The sequence below is a fragment of the Polypterus senegalus genome, chromosome 7 (genome assembly GCF_016835505.1).
Source record: "Polypterus senegalus isolate Bchr_013 chromosome 7, ASM1683550v1, whole genome shotgun sequence".
Classification (NCBI taxonomy): domain Eukaryota; kingdom Metazoa; phylum Chordata; class Cladistia; order Polypteriformes; family Polypteridae; genus Polypterus; species Polypterus senegalus.
In genome coordinates, this window is record NC_053160.1 from 100,836,815 (window position 1) to 100,856,442 (window position 19,628).

At 37.5% G+C, this 19,628-nt stretch overlaps 1 gene segment (V, D, J or C); it reads right to left on the reverse strand.

Moving 5' to 3' along the window:
* Positions 1-19,628, reverse strand: part of LOC120532747 — a 57,013-nt gene that overhangs the window by 12,182 nt on the left and 25,203 nt on the right.

Consider the following 19,628-nt stretch of genomic DNA (forward strand, 5'->3'; position numbering starts at 1 on the left):
TGCGTGGAGTTTGTATGTTTCCTCTGGGTGCTCCATTTTCCTCTCACAGTCCAAACATGCAGGTTAGGTGCATTGGCGATCCTAAATTGTTCCTTGTGTGTGCTTGGCATGTGTGTGTGCCCTGTGGTGGGCTGGTGCCCTGCCCGGGATTTGTTCCTGCCTTGCTCCCTCTGCTGGCTGGGATTGGCTCCAGCAGACCCCCGTGACCCTGTGTTAGGATATAGCAGGTTGTGAGATGACTGACTGACTGACTGGCATCCCCTTTGCAAGCAACTCTGTACATGGTTCCTGATGACCATCACACTTTTTCACTGTGGGAAACAAACACTTAAAGATGGCTAGCAAACTCATTTTTCTATGTATGCTGAAGATTTTTTTGTGATTATGGAAGCTGGTTTATGATCATTTTTGTTCAATAAACTGGTGAACCTGTAGCACACCCTACATTACAAAACATTTACTGTGAAATCATATGATACGGTAAAATGATGTGAAAGTAATGCAATTAGTAGCCAGTAGTAATATCACTGATTTTTTACAGTGTTATTCTAAATAAGGAATAGATTCCTGACGTATAGCAATGGCAATGTAAGCACATTGTGTAAGGTTTAGTAAAGGTGAGAGAGAGACATTCTTGGGTTGCTGATCTGATGATTTTTGAAAGGACAGTGTATTAATGGTTGCTTAACCTTATTCACTTGATTAACTGCACCAGATAAGGAATAAAGTAGTCAAAAATAATTAATCAATGCAGTTCATTTACCTTGTCTTAAATAGTATATTTTAACATTTTTCATAAGAGCTCCTGTCCCCTTTTAAATGTTTAATGCTGCTGATGGGCATCCTGCTGAATGTCTACAGTAAACCTTGTCTCGCGTTTCTGAATAGCTAGCACATAATGAACTGTCGATCATCCCAGCAAACAACAAGCATAACAGGAACAGTACCTTTTGGTTACAGGATAACCTAACACACATTTTATGAGATTAGACCACTCACTTGAAAGCATAAAAAATAGTTAAATTACTATACTAAATCATAACACTTATTTTATATTTATAAATAAAACATTTTTACCAATATTATTGTCCTTTATGTTGTAAAAAATGGAATTTCCTTATTTATAATCCTGAACCTTTCTAAAGTTTGGTAAATTCAAAGCAAACTGAGTTTAATCTGTTAATGATTTATTATTATTATATGTCATTTATTTTGGCATATCGTGAAAATATGCTATTCAGTATGAATAGCTTTTGCTAACCTACAGGTGACCCTGCTCTGCAGTGACAGCGCCATTCCTTTTCGGTTACTATAAAATGGTAAAATAAGAAATACAAATATTTTGCACTAGTCTGCAGCAACAACAGAATTAAAATAAACCTTTTCATTACTATGCATCTCCTGCAAATAAATTTCAATAAGTTCAATTTGCCATTATGAGATATGTTAGAAAGTCCTTTGATTGGGTAAATATTGTCATCTAAACAACACAACATTTACAGTTTGTCTTCTGTAAATGTTGTGTTGCCAGGGAGCGGCCAGACATCTAATCATCTAACCTGCCTTTAGGGCTCGGGTCCCCAGTTAAAAGAGGTTTACAAATTTCAAATAAGAGTCTCATCTAAGGCTGCAAATATTATGAAGTTTTAATTGTAAGATATAAAGAAAAATTTTCTAAAATTTTTTCTATTGAATAAGATATGCATTATCAGGAAATTTATTTCTCTACATATAAGTACAGTATTCCAGCTGTTCATCAATTTTCCATTTCAAATGCAAAATTATTTCAACTATATAAACTCTTCTATCATCAATCATATACTATATGTGATATGATGAATTATATTCAAGTGTTTTGCAAATTTTAATCACAGTTACTGTATTTTTGGTGGAATACATCTCCGCATGACCATGAACAAAAGATTAATTGTGATAGCAGACAAAGTAAATATTTTCAGTGCTTAGTTAGTGGTGAGCCATCTTAGTATCTCATTGTGAGAAGTCACAAATTTGTCTTTCCTGCCCAGCTTTGTAGTGCCAATTTTTTTGTGCCTTAAGTTACAATACGTTTACCAGCAATGATGGTTTCTTTGTTTACTGAAATATTCTTCAAAACACAAGATTTAATTTTTATTTATTCATTTATTTATTTTTTTTTATTAATTTTATTGTAATCATTCCATACAAATCAATCCATTTTTACAAAAAGTAGGATTGAGAACGAGTCGACCCCCATCCCTGAGAGAAAGAGCATGGCCAGTGGAGTAAAAGTTAAGGCTTGTAAACATACCTAAATTGATGCGTTTGATAAACCAATAGAGATGAATGGAGAAGAAAAAGAAATGCAGAAATAATTGCTTCCTCTGTGCTTTAAGAGCTTATTCTAAAATATTACTGATTAGATCCTGCCATGTTTTGAAAAAAATCTGTACAGATCTTCTAACTGAGTATTAGATTTTTTCCAATTTCAGACAGTATAAAACATCAGTTTCCCACTGACTTAAAAGAGGAAAGTTAGGATTCTTCCAGTTTAGCAAAATAAGTCTGTGTGCCAAAAGTGTAGTGAATGCAATCACAGTTTGTTTGTCCTTCTCCACTTTAAGCCCATCTGGAAGAACCCCAAACACAGCTGTTAATGGGTTAGGAAGGATTGTGAGACCAAGGCTGTCTGAAAGGTAATTAAAAATTTTGGTACAGAATGATGTTAATTTGGTGCAGGACCAAAACATGTGACCCAGTGAGGCTGGAACTTGATTGCAGCGTTCGCAGGTTGGATCTTGCCCTGGAAACATTTTGGAGAGTTTTAGGCAAGACAGATGTGCTATATATATAATTTTGAGTTGAATAATTGTATGTTTTGTGCATATGGAGCTCGAGTGAATTCTCTGCATTGTTACTTTCCACTCCTTTTCTGATATATTGATTAAGAGATCTTTTTCCCAGTGTCCTCTTGGATCTTTGAAACGAAGGGACTGTAAAATAATTTTATATATTGCAGAGATGGTGTCTGAGTCCTTGAAATTGAGTAATATTTTTTTCAGCATGGACGAGGGTGCAAGATGAGAAAAATCGGGCAGGTTCTGTTTAAAGTTCCTAATTTGAAGATAGTGAAAGAAATGTGTAGCTGGAATGTTAAATTTGGAATGTAATTGTTCATAGGATGCAAAGATGTCTATATAAAGATCTCTAAGCAAGTTACTCCCAATTTTTTTCCAGATATTAAAAACTGCATATGTTTGCAAAGGTTGAAAGAGGTGGTTCTCTTGCAGAGGTGCCACAGATAAAAGATTCTCCATCTTAAAATTCTTTCTACATTGGTTCCTTTTTCTGAGTGAGTGAAGCACAATTGGGTTATTAGTATATTGGCGATAACTTGCATTTATTGGGGCACAAAGCAGGGAATATAAAGAAGTGCTGCAGGATTTTAGTTCAATTGTGGACCAGGCCTGTGTATGCTCATCTATTTGTGTCCAGGTTTTTATAGCTTGTATGTTTGCTGCCCAGTAATAAAACTGAAAGTTAGGTAGAGCCATGCCACCTTCTGCCTTTGGTCTTTCTAGGGTCGCTCTTTGGATACGTGGATGTTTTGAGTTCCAAATAAATGAGGTTATTGTTGAATCTAATTGCTTAAAAATTATTTATTGATGTATATTGGAATGTTTTGAAATAAAAAAGAAGCTTAGGAAGAATATTCATCTTAACAGTGTTAATTCTTCCAGCTAGAGTGAGATGAAGGGTTGACCATCTATGCATCCATCCATCCATTATCCAACCCGCTATATCCTAACTACAGGGTCACGGTGGTCTGCTGGAGCCAATCCCAGCCAACACAGGGCGCAAGGCAGGAAACAAAGCCTAGGAAGGGCGCCAGCCCTTCCGCAGCCATCTATGCAAGTCTTGCTTAATGTTTTCCATGCAGACAGCGAAATTTTGTTGATAAAGAGCTTTATGTTTACTTGTGATGTTTACCCCTAGGTATTTAAACTGTTTTGCAAGGATAAAAGGTAGGGTGTCTAATCTAATAAAACACAAGATTTTAATCGGCTCACACAATCCCACATAGGTTTATCTGAATTAACATGCATTCATGGCAAAATTTACAAGCCTTTATGAGTTGAGTATTGAACAGACAAATAACTATGTGCTGCAAGTCTGAGAAACAGAGGAAACAATGTTAATGCCAGCAGAGCAAGAGGTGCTAGAGGCCATGCTTAAAGATAATTGGCATATCCAACAAAGGAAGAATAATATAGCAGTAGAAGTTACCAAGGACAGGGAGAGGATGTGGAGTAATATCACTGAAAGAATGAATTGCCAAAACAGTTAATCAGTGAAATTTATATAATACCCTGTGTGGTAAATTGTTGCCTTGGGCAAAATGTACCAATGATGATATTACTCTGTTTGAAACATTGTATGCCCACAAGTAAGCATTGTATTCCATTTTTGCTATATCATTGATAGCAAAAAAGTCTATGTATGATGAAAATATTGTTCATTGAGCTGACCTGGTCATTACTGTGAGAGATGCTAAATGTTACTCTGCCTGCACTGAACCCTGTATTGTCCCATGATTACATGCCAAAAGAAACCAAAGGTTAATTATTTATGTACAAATCAGCAACAGAGGAATCACAGCACCTGCTATATATGGTTACCTTATTCTAACTTGAAATACTGAATATTTGACCTGGAATCAGCTTTTCTGACCAGACATTTATAGACTTTGATCTTCTGATTAGATACCCCTTATGACCACAAAGCATTAGGCCTTCACTTTAACTCTGCTATTTGTAGGTTAGTTTCACAGCATTGGTTGCCCCAGCAACTATATTGAATTTTGTCAGAAAAGCAGAATTAGTAAGCTATCCACATGTTTGGCCTCATGGATCATGTAATTCTGGCATAATCTGTTTCCCGAAACATGCAGGTTTGGCTAAATCCAGGTTTTCTGGAATGGAATTAGCCTGATGTCTGTAAATCCCAATTTACTTTAACTGGATTTCACACTAATCCTGCTTTCTTGAACAAACCCCTGCTCTCAGTTTTGTGTCTACTTCATCCTGAGTCTACTTCAGCCTCAAAGTGAGGCACTGTTGATGAGTTATTCAGGTAAGATCAATGTGCTTAGTTGTCTCTATCTACTATGCAATGTTGTTGATTGGCTGTTGAGTTTGCTATTATATTGCTATGAGCTGTCTTACCTACTAATATTTGTGCTCTTCAAGAATTATTCTTAGTCCTTCTTTTTTAGATAGTCAATACTTTTCTGATGCAAGCAGTTTTCAGTTGTCTTTTGATCATTCAAATGAAGCAGTGATAATAATTAATATCTAGCTTATCTGCACTTCTTGCTTTTCGTGGACGTTCATTTTTGCAGCATGTCTTCCTCACTTACACTCCTCATTTCTGTTATTTCCTCCCGCTACCATGCCTGCCTCCCATGCTGAACAGGTCTCCATTCCTTCAAACCTAATCTCTCTTCATATTCCCTCAAGGTCTTTCTAGTTGACTGTAGAGTTGTCACTCCATTTGCAACAAGGCTGATTTCATCACTGCCTATATTTCTCGTCTTCATCTTGACTTCCTAGCTCTAACAGAAACGTATGTCACTTCATGTAACTCAGTAACTCCTGTTGATTCTTCCTACTCTTAAAGGTTTTCTCAAACTCCATGTGCCTTTAGATTAAGTGCTGGCACTGGTCTTCTCCTGTCTCCTAACAGGATATATACTGCTCCTGATCTTCTTAGCACCTTCTAGCTTTTTTTCCATTGAATTTCATCCCATTTAAGTAACCTTCCCCTATAACCTGTTTCTCATTGTGATCTGTCATCCTTCAGGTCTGCATGTAAATTTTCTGTATCCCTATGCTTAGGTCCCATTGTCCTTCTAGGAGACTTCAACATCAATCTTTTCTTTCTCTCTGCACCCATCACATCCTACACATTTGACAAATTATCAACTTGATCTCATTTTCACATGCAACCTCTCCTCTCCTCCTTCTCCATCCATCACTCATTTGCATATCTCAGATATTTAGATTTCTTGTTTTGTTTTTTCTACCTTCTTTCCCCCTGCACCGTCACCTTAAAGGACCACTTTTTTAATCAGAGTATAGCCTCAAGTCAGTGAAACCTCTGGGATAGTGATCGGGTCAGTTAAGTAGCAACGGGGGTTGTTAATCAGTTTCAGCTGCTTTGGTGTTAATGAAATTAACAACAGGTGCACTACAGAGGCAACAATGAGATGACCCCCAAAACAGGAATGGTTTAACAGGTGGAGTACACTGACATTTTCCCTCCTCATATTTTCTGACTGTCTTTTCACTAGTTTTGCATTTGGCTATGGTCAGTATCACTACTTGTAGCATGAGGCGATACCTGGACACTACAGAGGTTGCACAGGTAGTCCAACTTCTTCAGGATGGTACAATGGTCAATATGTGCCATTGCCGGAAGGTTTACTGTGTCTCCCAGCACAGTCTCAATGGCATGGAGGAGATCCCAGGTGACAGGCAGTTACTCTAGGAGAGCCTCACAGGGCCGTAGAAGGTCCTTAACCCATCAGCAGAACCAGTATGTGCTCCTTTGGGCAAGGAGGAACAGGATGAGCACTGCCATAGCCCTACAAAATGACCTCCAGCAGGCCACTGTTGTGAATGCCTCTGACAAAACAATCAGAAACAGACTTCATGAGGGTGGCCTGAGGGCCTGATGTCCTGTATTGGGCCCCGTGCTCACTGCTCGGCACCGTGGTGCTCAATTGGCATTTGCCATAGAATACCAGATTTGGCAGGTCCACCACTGGCACCCTGTGCTTTTCACAAATCACAGGTTCACCCTCAGCACATGTGACATACATGAAAGGGTCTGGAGAAACCGTTGAGAATGTTATGCTGCCTGTAACCTCATTCAGCATGACCAGTTGGGTGATCAGTGATGGCCTGGGGAGGCATATCCATGGAGGGATGCACAGACCTCTACAGGCTAGACAATGGCACCTTGACTGCCATTAGGTATTTGGATGAAATCCTTGGACCCATTGTCAGACCCTATGCTGATGCAGTGGGTCCTGGGTTCCTCCTGGTGCATGACAATGCCCATCCTCATGTGGCGAGAGTATGCAGGCAGTTCCTTAAAGATGAAGCAACTGATACCATTGACTGCCCCCCACACTTGCCAGACCTGAATCTAGTAGAACAAATCTGGAACATTATGTATTGGTCCATACGATGCCTCCAGGTTGCACCTCAGACTGTCCAGGAGCTCAGTGGTGCCCTGGTCCAGATCTGGGAGGAGATCCCCAGGACATCATCTGTCATCTCATTAGGAGCATGCCTCGACATTGTCAGACATTCACACAAGCATGTTGGGGCCATACAAACTACTGAGTACGATTTTGAGTTGCTATAATGAAATTTCGGGAAAATGGACTAGCCTGCCAAATTATTTTTTCAGTTTGATTTTCTGGGTGTCTTTGAATTCAGCCCTCTGTAGGTGGATCATTTTCATTTCCATCAAGTGATGTGACAATATCCTTTCATTCCTGACACTTTACCCAGTCCATATCAGTATAGATATCCAGCATGATTTTTTTTCCTATTGAGATCTGATGTGTTTTCAAAGTGTTCCTTTAATTTTTTTGAGTAGTTTAGTTTGAAGCCCTTCTCCTTTTTAGCTCCTGACTTTTGGCACAATGTTTGAAAAATGCGACTTATGTCACTTACGTCTGGGCACATCTTGAAGCGATCAGGTGAAAAATACCATAGCTAGTCTGTTCTGATATCGGCTCCAGAAGTGCAGCATCTGACTGATTTGAAACCTGGAAGAGAGTGTGCATATAGTCTGTTCTCTGCCCAGAGAAGAAGGATATGTTTGAACTTCTGTCCTTCTCATGGTGAATGGTTACAAGATGGATTGAGGAAATTGCGGAGAATCTGGTACTACAGCTGAAATGCATGATGGAAAATGTCAACTTCTCTTCTTCTTATTGGCCTTGGATGAGAGCTGTGTTCGTGACACAGCACAGCTGCTGATTTTTGTGAAAGGAATAATAAAAGACTTTGAAATGGCAGAGGAACTTACATCTATTCAGTCAGTGAAAGATATAACAACTGATAAGGATTTATTTACTAAAGTCAGTACATGCTTGCAAATGTTGGGACTGCAATGGGAAAGGTATGACAACTGATGGTTCTCCAAATCTGACAGGTAAAATGTTGGACTTTTAAAAAGGATGCAGGAAAAAGTGACAAAACGTTCTATGTAATCAGTGCTGAAAATTAATTGTGTGGTTCATGTTGTAATAAATATTTATTTCAGCAGGGCTAGGGCATTAAATCACAGACAGTTTGTTACACTGTTGGAGGAGCATGAGACTGATAACACTAATCTGGGCTACCACACAGCTGTCAGATGGCTAAGTCTGGGCAAAGTGCTCAGTCTGGGATCTAAAATCAGAGGTTTAGGACTTTTGTTAAATGAAAGGAAAACCCATCCATGAACTAAGCAGCACTGAGTGGTTATCAGACTTAGCATTTGATGTTGATGTGACTGCACTTATGAATGGAATGAATACAAAATTGCAAGAAAAAGGTCTTTTTTGCACATTATATGCACAGCCCAGTCAAGGCTTTCATGAGGAAGCTGCTGCTTTTCTCTCAACAAGTAGACAGGAACACATTGACATACCTTCCTTTACTGAGAGTTAGGAATCTGTCTGCTGATCAACTTAACAGATATGCACCCACGTTTAAGGAACTGCATGGTGAGTTTTCCAGCCACTCGGAAGATTTCAAAGCAGTGGAGACTGAAATGTTCACCATATCCAGGTAATGTGGACAGTGACCCCAGTGAGGTACAACTTGAACTTATACATACTCCTGGCAGAATTCAATTAAGTTCCATTACTTACATTCTACAAGTCTCTCAAAAAGGAGAATTTCCCACACTTGAGAAAACTAGCTTAGGGAATGCTTGTCCAACTTGAATCAACATACATAAACGGACAGGCATTCTCAGTAATGAAATTCAACAAATCCAGATACATATGTTCTCTCAGTGATGCTCGTCTGTCTGCTGTACTATGAATAGCAGTATCAGGAATTACACCTGACTTCAGTGCACTAGTTGAAGCTCATCAAAGACGTAATTCTTCCCACTAAGTTGTCAAAGGTACAGAGACAGTAAAATAATTTATCAATGATTAATGTAGTAAAATGTGTTTAGTTTATTTTTTTGTTTTACTCAGTCAGGAATTATAGATTGTGTTAGCATGATATAGTGTGTGTATGTTCCTTGGTTCCATAAATCAAATAATCTGTGAATATTTGGTGGATATTAATTTTATTACAGTGAAAAAAATAACATGTTTACTGTAATGTAACAGTTGACAGAATGTGTTCATCCCTCCTTAACAAGCTGTTTTTTTCATGTGCCCCCCCCCCCAATAAAAATAGTCTGTTCTAGATAAAAACTTAATGTCCGTAAGTGCCAGAGGTGAGTGGTAAAGATCATGGAACTGTACAGCTAGCAGAACCAGCATGGATTACAAAGACATCATTATAAATCTGTTTGGTATGTGAAGAATTTAATGCAACACCTAGTTTTAGTGAATAGTTGTAGGGTGGGTTTAAGTCTCTAACTGAAATATTCACCTTGATATTAATATTAAGCTTATCGCTAAAGTGACTTTTCTACTGATAAAAAATAAATTTGTGTGAGAAAAATTTAGGTGAAGTCTAAATATAAAATTCCATAAAATAACTGGCAGATTTCCAGTGGATAGTTCTAATATAGCTTTAAACTGTAACTGAGCACCTGAGAAATATGAAGAAAAGGTATTGGGACTAACATGCATAGATATTATCAGATATTCTCAAAGAACTATTGAAAACAACCTCAGAAATAGACAACTTCTCCACCTCCCTTAAATAAAGTATTGACCTTGGAAAAGTATGGTATTCACTCTATGCATACAGTAGGTGCGCCGGAAAAATTCCATGTAGCTTGTGTGTTTCAATCTAAGCATACTCCGCTCTTTATATTTTCAAATACACACTCTTAATAATATTGCTTTGCAGTTATAATTGTGATAATTCATGTTTGCCATGAGTTTTTTAACTAATGCTTTTTCATTAGATCCAGCAGCTTGGCTGAGTTTGTGGCATAGACCTGCGTGATGCAGTCTGAAATTATGAGTAAGCTCTTCTCAAACCAGCTGATGGCATCCCTACACAGTGAAGTGGAAAATGAAAAACTGAAATTTGGGAGCTTTTTTTTATCAATGAAGTGGTATTAGGTAACTAATTTGTGGATATAATGTGTATATTTACTGTGAATCAAAACAAAAGTGAAATGCCCTTGTTATATGACATAAGCTATAACACAGTAATTATAGAATGGATAGCTAGAAAAACGGTCAAACAGCAGATAGCACTTATTGTTTAAACCTTTACAGCATATATATATTCTTGCAGGGAAATCTTTTGTACTTGACTGTTACAGTAACACACAGAGAAACAAAATCTGGTCAAGTATACATGTACACTTCTCAGTAAAGTTGCAGAATATTTAAAACAAGGAAAATGTCACTGTTGTGTTACATTGGGATTCTTGATTTTTTATTTTTTTTGCAAAGTGAAAGAAACTCAGGCCTGATATTCAGTGTGTTGTGGATGAAGAGGAGGATAAATAAATTTGAAGTTGTATTTAATAAAATAAAACATTTTGTTTTTGGGTTTTCAGTAAATAAATCTAAATTTTTCACCTTGGGCCCCTCTAACATGGATTAACAGGGTTGCAGAGCTAATCTCCCCCAAGCTCATCTCCTTCTGAAGCCATAACCCCAGAAAATCAGGAGCCCTTAAAACTATACACACTATGCTCTTCAAAGTTTCCAAAAAGGTTGTTTGCCAAAATTCACAGATACCGTTCTGCCGACAAATACAAACTTTTCACTTTACTCAGGAATATTACTGTACAGTTAATATTCCGGTAAGCAATACATAACCTTCCATTAATGTTACAGTAACATTTAATTGTTTGCTGGGATGGCAACTGAACTTGCTTCTAGTATACAGCAAATCTACCCCAGTTCTATTCAGTTCTATGCTTTGTAATACTACGAAAATGATCACTTTCTTGTATCACATCAGTTAATTTCATTTTGACATTTTAAACTTGTAGCCACGGTTCCCTCGCCTTACAGGTTCACCTATCATTCCTTCCTCTCACCCCTTTCTTATTCATATCTTTGCTTGTGATTGTTTCTGGTTGTGACAGAGGAGATGATGTAAGATGTTTTGTTTTATATATTTCTGTGCTATGAAAATGAAAGCTCTCTGTGATGAGTTAAAGGCATTGTTTCCCACAGTAAATGGTGGGCAGTATATAATTCATACCTGGGATAACTAATACATCCATGACCCATTTTTGGGTTGCTACCCATAGTTTAAGAAACACTGGTCTACAGTTTGAAACCATATGATTTCAAATTTGCTGGTTGCAATCCTGATCACACATGCCTTCAGCATGAGTTGGTAAACATGAAATGGTTGGAATATTTGGGGAAAAAATAAGGAAGGGACTTAGGAGCCCAGCCCGTACAACCCGAGGCCTAGGGTAAGACTTCCCACACACTCCTTGTGGTTGCTACATCCCTGGTCGGAAGCTATGAACTAGAGAGCAGGACAAAATCTTTCTACAAGTTTGTATGATAAATGGATTAGTATGTGTACATGTTTTATAATGTAATCACCCAGATCTCAGCATTCATTTAAGGAAATTTGTTAAAACAAGAGCAAATGTAACTATCTGAAGTGATATTATCAAACAGCTTTCATCAGAAGGAATATAATGTGGTCAGTGTTTTTGAATAAGAAGAAGAAGAAAAAGAAAAAAACAGACACTTCTTTACTATTCACTGTTGTGTTCACTCGTACCTTTTTTCCTGCTAAGTATCTTAAACCACTGGTATGCTACACTGGAACACACAGCAGAGTATACAAACCCCTGGAGATACTCACATGGTGTAACCCAATAAATTTTGCATGAAACTGACCCACCAACTGTGACAGCCTATCTACAGAGGTATACATCATCTCTGGTACACTGGCCTTTTTAGTCAACTAGTCAGCTACTACAGCAACCTGTAACCAAAGATCAGGCTCCACAGATAACATCATATTCTTTAAATTAAATCTTATTTTACCACTTAATGGAATCTTCCCTTGCTGCAAATGTCCCCAGGGCTCTCTGAAGTACAAAATAAAAATAGCCAACAAAAAATTGAATGTATTAAAGTAAAACTCCAAACAACTTAACTCTTAAAAAACCGTTCTGGAAAGAGATGGCTACTCATTGTTATTTTTATATCTGTTTAAAGCAAAAATGAATGTTTTCTAGATACGAACAGTTTTCACTGATCCAGTTTTCTGTGGGGTAAAAGGCACCATGTCAGTATTACAATTCTGTTCCTGCAGTTTTGCTCTAGCTACTTTCATACAGTGTAAGTTTAACTATTATCTGGACCATGTACTGTTAGATCATATATAGAAATATATGTTGGGCATTATACTGATGGAGCACTCTCTTTGTAAAGGCAAATCACAGAGAATTATACAGACGGCTTAATATAATATAAGGGATGCTATGACTTTACAATAAACTAGTCCTATAATGTTTGGCAATAAATACAGTTCTGGTCATAGGCAGCAACACTAGAGACTGTTCAGAGAAGAGCAACCAACAGTATCTCTGGTCTAACAGGCATGACCTACTCTAACACACGGGTGTCGAACTCCGGTCCTGGAAGGCCGCAGTGGCTGCAGGTTTTCATTCTAACCATCTTCTTCATTAGTGAATAGTTTGTGCTGCTAATTAACTTCTTTTGCCTTAATTTTAATTAAGTTGACTCGGACCCCTTTGTTGTTTCTTTTATCCTTAATTAGAAGCCAAATAATAGTGAGAAATAAAACAAGCCACTACATGACCAGTCCATCTGTGCCCATCACACAATATCTGAAAATAAAGGAAAGTGAAGGTCTCAGTAAGGCTGATCTCCCAGGTCACCAAAATATTTTGACAGTGCTGTGGCAGAATGAGAGCAGCAACAAGCCATGGAATTAAATAACGAGTTTAATTAACAGCAGAAATTGGTTGGAGTTTGCAGCCCCAGTTTATCTGCTCATCTGTTGGCTCATTTCATGTCTCATTTCTGTTTGGCTGTCATTTAATGAAGAAATTAATCAATTGAGAAAACTGAATCCTTAAAAACAGAGCTATTAAAATGAAGAGAGAAAGAAGTTAATTAGCAGGGGAAACTGGTCACTGATTATGAAAAGGGTCAGAATGAAAACCAGCAGCCACTGCGGCCCACTAGGCCCGGAGTTTGACACCCCTGCCCTAACAGCCTAAACAAATTAAATCTGTTTAGCGTTCAAAAGAGAACACAACAGGGGGAGTAATTTTCAAAAATTTTAAGAATATTTGTCTCCTGCTGTTTAACCAACCTGAGACTCATTTTTGTAGGTTACCTCTGATACCTGCAGGTTGTAGATTCAGAATTAATCTTTTGTCGTGGGACTGTATCCAAGGCTTTTTGAAATTCTAAATAAATTGTCATATTCTTTGTTTTTGTCAACTATTGCAATTGCCTGTTTGAAAAAATCTAAAAGATTGGTTTTGCTAAGACCATCCTCTCATTAACCTTTGCTAACTGTTAATTAGTGTGCTGTTTTCGTACAGATATTTTTGTAATTTATTTCTTCTTATAATTTCCATAATTTTGCATGGCACAGAAGTAAGACTAATTGGTCCATAATTACCAGTTTCTATTTTGTTTGTATTGTCTATTTTATAGTCTCTTTTGAAGACTGGAGTCATATTTGCAACTTTCCAGTTCTCAGGTACTTCACCTCTCTGAAATGACTGCTGTATGCTAAATAAGGGTTTATAAATAATCTCTTTAATTGATTTTTTAAAACAATTGGTAATATCCCATGTCACAGAAATAAACAGGAGACATAAAAAGGTTTGGGGAAGCCACCCATGTATTATGCCCTAGCTGCAAAAGGGTTAATTATCAAGGAGTTGTGTGTGGTTCAATGTCCAAAACAGAGCTGATGACATGTGGCAAAGATGAGGCTTTATAGGTCTGCACTGGAAGTGACATCATCACAGGTACTGGATCCGTAAGTGACGTGATCACAGCCACCAGAACCATGTGGAATTTCCTTTGAATGGTCTGCAGAGGATTAAGAGAAAAAGTCAGTGCACCTCACCACCCCCTGGTCAGACATGGAATTGTCACTATTCTAGCCCTTTAGCTGCCTAAATTCTCTTTTATCATCTTTTAGTACATTGGTACTATTTGGTATTAATAGCATTGGGCAGAGTGGTAGCTCTGAGGCTAAGGGTCTGCACTGGTTTCTAGAAGGTTACCAGTTTGAACACCTGTTACTAACTAAGGGATCCTACTCTGTTGGGCCCTTAACCTGCAATTGCTCCAGGGGTGCTGTGCAATGGCTGACCCCAAGGGGTATTGACAAACTAACAAATTCGTAATACAAGAAATTGTATAAGATGAAATAAAGAACAAAAAAGAAATTGCTTGCTGTTTGTTTTGGCTTCTTTAGTAGCAATTTTTTTCAGTTTCTTTTTAGACTTTTTGGATCTCTTGCTGTAGTCTCTGGTATTCCTCTGTGTCAGAATTATTTTGCTTTTTCTTAATTTTCTTGTACGTTGACATTTTCAGTTTTACTCTTAGAGTAAGGTCCTTATTTGTCCATTTCAGAATTTTTTTTTTTTAGTCTTTTTGCTTTATTCGTTTTCGGAATATACTTATTTTGATAACGATCTAAAGGTCTCTGAAGTGAGGCCATCTATTACTTATAGCTGAGCACGTTTTACTTTCCTGTTCTGTGTTTCCAGAAACTTTCTAATTCCTGTGAAGTCTTCTTTCCACACATTATAAGGCTTTGTTTTGGTAAACATTTTACTATGTTGTGGTTAATGCTGCTGAAAGTATCAATAACTTCTGTGTTTATTATTCTAACTTTATTGTTAGAAGACATGAGTTCCACACTGGTGTTACCACATGATGTGATTGCAGCAGCCTGGGTGAGGAAATAATCAATTTTCATCAGCACATTTTCAGTTTTCTCCTTCGTATTTCCTATTGGAGCTTCCCAATCAATGTTTGGAAATTTAAAATCACCTATGATCACTACATCATCTTTTTTACACATGTCTTATTTGATTAAATAATATAAATAATATTGCCTGAAATGTCAGAATCTGGTTACCTATATTTAACTCTAACAGCCAAGTCTCTGGCTTTCTTCCTTACTAGCTTAACCCGCAGTGATGCCAACATTTTCCCTTCTTACATCTTGCATTCACTGGCCTGAATATTATTTTTCACATATAGTGCCACACCTCCTGCTTTCCTTCCTTGTTTACCTCTCCAGAAGCAGGTATAGACACTAACATTTTATTAGGCAAGGTTGATCAAGCAGAAATCTTTGAACAAATTATGAGAAATCAAATTAAATAAAATGTCTAGGATGCACATCTTTAGACAAAGAATCATGGGAATCGGGAACAAACTAAGCCATGTAACTCCAACAAACGCCCTGAAAGTTATCTGAACAACATACTGAAGCAGCTTAGCTATTACAACCCCAAATCAGAAATTGTTGGGACAGTATGGGAAATGCAAAATGAAAAACACAAAAAACAGTGATTCTTAAATTTACTTTGATTTTTATTTCATTGCAGACGGCATGAACCCAAGATATTTCATGTTTTTTCTGGTCAACTTAATTTAATTTGTTAATATATATCCCTTCCTGCATTTCAGACCTGCAACTTATTCCAAAAATGTCAGGAAGGGGGCAAATTAGGGCCAGTAATGAGGTAAAATAATTAAATAATGATGTGGTTTCAAACAGGTGATGTTAACAGGTGATTGTAATCATAATTTGGTAGAAATGCGGTATCCAAGAAAGAAAGAGTCTTTCAGGAGCAAAGATTGACAGAGGATCCCCAGTTTGTCAACAAATTTGCAAGAAAATTATTGAAATATTTAAAAACAAGTATCCCCAAAGAAAGATTGGAAGGAATTTGCATATTTCTTCCTCTACGGTGCCTAATATCATTAAATGATTCAAGGAATCTGGAGGAATTTCAGTGTGTAAAGGGTAAGGGGGCAAGCCTAAGGTGAACACCTGTGATCTCCGATACCTCAGACGGCGCTGCATTAAGAACAGCGTTCATCAACAGCTAATATAACCTCATGGGCAAGGCATTACTTTAGCAAACCTTTGTCAAGCACTACAATATGGAGTTACAGTCACAAATGCCACTTAAAACTTTACTGTGCAAAAAAGAAGCCGTATGTTAACCATGTGCAGCAGTGTTGTTAACTTTTCTGGGCTTGGTGGCATCTGGGATGGAACATTACAAATTGGGAACGTGTATTGTGGTCAGATGAATCAGTGTTTCAGATATTTTTTTGAAGAAATGGACACTGTGCTCTGGTCCAAAGACCAAAAGGCACATCCAGACTGTTATCAGCAAAAAGTCCAAAAGCTAGGGTCTGTTATGGCATGGGGTTGTGTCAGAGCAAAGGTAATTTATACTTCTGTGATGGCAGCATAAATGCAGAAACATACATTGAGATTTTAGAGCAACATAGCAATATATGCTGCCTTCAAGACAACATCTTTTCCTTGTATGTCCATGCATTTTTCAGCCATAAAATGCCAAATCACATACACACATTACAAAGGCATGGGGTGGAAGAAGAAGGTACAGATACTGGACTGGCCTGCCTGCAGTCCTGACCAGTCCCCAAAAAAAAGAATTTGTGCAGAATTTTGTTATGAAAAGTGTAATAATGACCCACACCCTTAAGACATGTTTGTAGGAAGACTGGGACAAAATAACACCTGAAATGCTTCATCGCTCAATGCCAAAACATCTTTTAAGTGTTGTAAGAAGGAATGGTGACATTCCAAAATGGTGAATGCTTTACCGTTACAAATTTTTTTGGAATGTGTTACAGGCCTGAAATGCAGAGATGGATGTTTATTAACAAATGAAATGAAGTTGACAAGACTAAACATGAAATACAGTATTTTGGGTTCATGCTGTCTGCAATGAAGTCAAAGTAAACTTAAGAATCACTGCGTTTTTCCATACCGTCCAAACTTTTTCTGATTTGGGGTTGTAGCTTACAAAACAAATTTGACAGAATTGAAAGTGCTCCTCTCTCTTTGTACTTCTCATAGGTTGAGCTGTAACAAAGTACAAGATACTTATTAAGCTAGTTGAATTCCCTGGACACGCCCAGAGAATTGTTAACTAAATGCTTTACCAAGAGTAACATCTCTTCTGAAATATTGTATGTAGTGCTGGTCTCTATATTGCAAAAATGATTTTTAATGGCACAAAAAAAAAAATTAGAGAAGAGCAATTAGACTGATTTCTCGGTACTCAAATGTGGCACTTGGTACCATGGCCCACCTGCCAAGTTGTTGTACCTGCCTATGGTAAAGTCATCCCCGATAGAGGATTGCTGGAATCATGGGAAAGTGAGGTCCTTTCATCGGATTGGCTGGCCCAGCACTGTTTCAGCTGTGGAATGGCCAAATGGGGGAGGCAGCTTAATGGATGAGGTCTCCAGGACTCTAAACAAATCCAACTCATATTATGTGATGTCATCCACTGTTAAATTCTGCTATGTACTTCTAAATTTTTTATTTTGATATTGTATTGAGGATTTGTTCTGTTCTGTGTATTGTATTGTATTGACCCCCTTCTTTTTGACACCCACTGCACGCCCAACCTACCTGGAAAGGGGTCTCTCTTTGAACTGCCTTTCCGGAGGTTTATTCCATTTTTTTCCCTACTGGGGTTTTTTTTGGGAGTTTTTCCTTGTCTTCATAGAGAGTCAAGGCTGGGGGGCTGTCAAGAGGCAGGGCCTGTTAAAGCCCATTGTGGCACTCCTTGTGTGATTTTGGGCTATACAAAAATAAACTGTATTGTATTGTACTGACTCTAGGTCTACAACATATGAATCTTTTCAGTTTAAACCAACAGTGGATAAGAGACAGTAAAAGTGTTCAAAATTATTAACAGAAATAGTACAGTGGATTGCAGCTGTTACATTAAAATTTGTTATTCAACAAAATCACTTAAACACAGATGGCAGATGGTTAAGGCTGTACTTCCACAAATGATAAAAAGATTTCATCACACCAAAAACCTTACATAAGAGGAATAAAATACCAAGCAGTGTGGTGGATAGTAGAGCATTTGGGACTTCAGACTGTGTATTTTGAAAATATTTTGGTGAATAGCAATTGATGAACTATGTTGAACTAAATAGTCAGTTCTTGTCAGAACTATTCCTATGCTTCATTTCTATCAGTAACGATTGTGCCGAGTTGCTTCCAGGCTGAACTTTTCAAATTTCCAGCTTTAACTCTGGATGTATTTACTTTTTTAGCAGCAGAAAATAATCTATTTTAACAAGATGGTTGTGTAGAATGATTAAAAAGCACAACACATTAAAACATTGAAAAATGTGGTATGGTATTTTAATGAAAAATGTGGTATGGTATTTTAAGTAAATGGCAGAGAAATGTCATTATTCATTTTCTTCAGTTTTTTCACTACTGTAGAGCTGAGGCATAAAATAACATTCTCAACCCCACTTAATCCAGTTAACAGTTTTTTGGGGCAAAGCTCTATCCTGGGAACACTGGACACAAAGCATCCCTAATCAGTGTGTCAATCCATCACAAGAAACACTCACAAAGAGGAAGATTTATAATCCCCAGTCTGCTTAACCTACATATCTTTGGGATATTGAAGTGTCCTGGGAGTGAAATTACTGTTAGGCTGTATGAGACTGCTGCTTCAGTAAGTTTTTTAAAGGCATCCATATTTCTTCATATAAAAGGCTTTAGCCTAGTGTACAATGCTCATCTTGGCAGAAAATTGTATATGTGCTGTTTATGTTTACAAAAAATTTTCAAATAATTCATCCAGATACCATATCACTTTACAACACTTTGGATAAGCAATCCTGATCTGAATGGGGCTGATGAAGCAACATCTCCGGCTGAGAACACATTGAACTGAACTACAGCTGTCATCTCAATGGACTGTATGGATAGCCACTTACAATTACAAGTATACACTCGACTAAATAAACACAATTTGTAACTAATCACATTTCTTTGTAAACAACTCTGTCCATTCTTCATGCACAGAGGAGCATGAGGTTTTTAGCTTATGAATTCCATGACAATTTTGAAAATCACCAAGAACAATCTATTGTATATTATACCTCAATTGGTAAAAACTGGCTTTGAAGCGCTTTGCTAAGTTTTTATGTTGTAACTGACATAACAACATTTGGCCACAAGAGGGCCTCAAATCCCCACGCTTAAAAAAATAATGACGTCGAGACGCGTAACCGATTAAGTGGCTTTACTAAAACGAGCGGAAAAATGTCTACTCACAGTGAAACAAGTAGAGCACAGTTAGAGACCTAATTAACAATACACTTGTCAGGCTACATGGACAGTAAGGGCGACACGCCTGGTTACATTGTA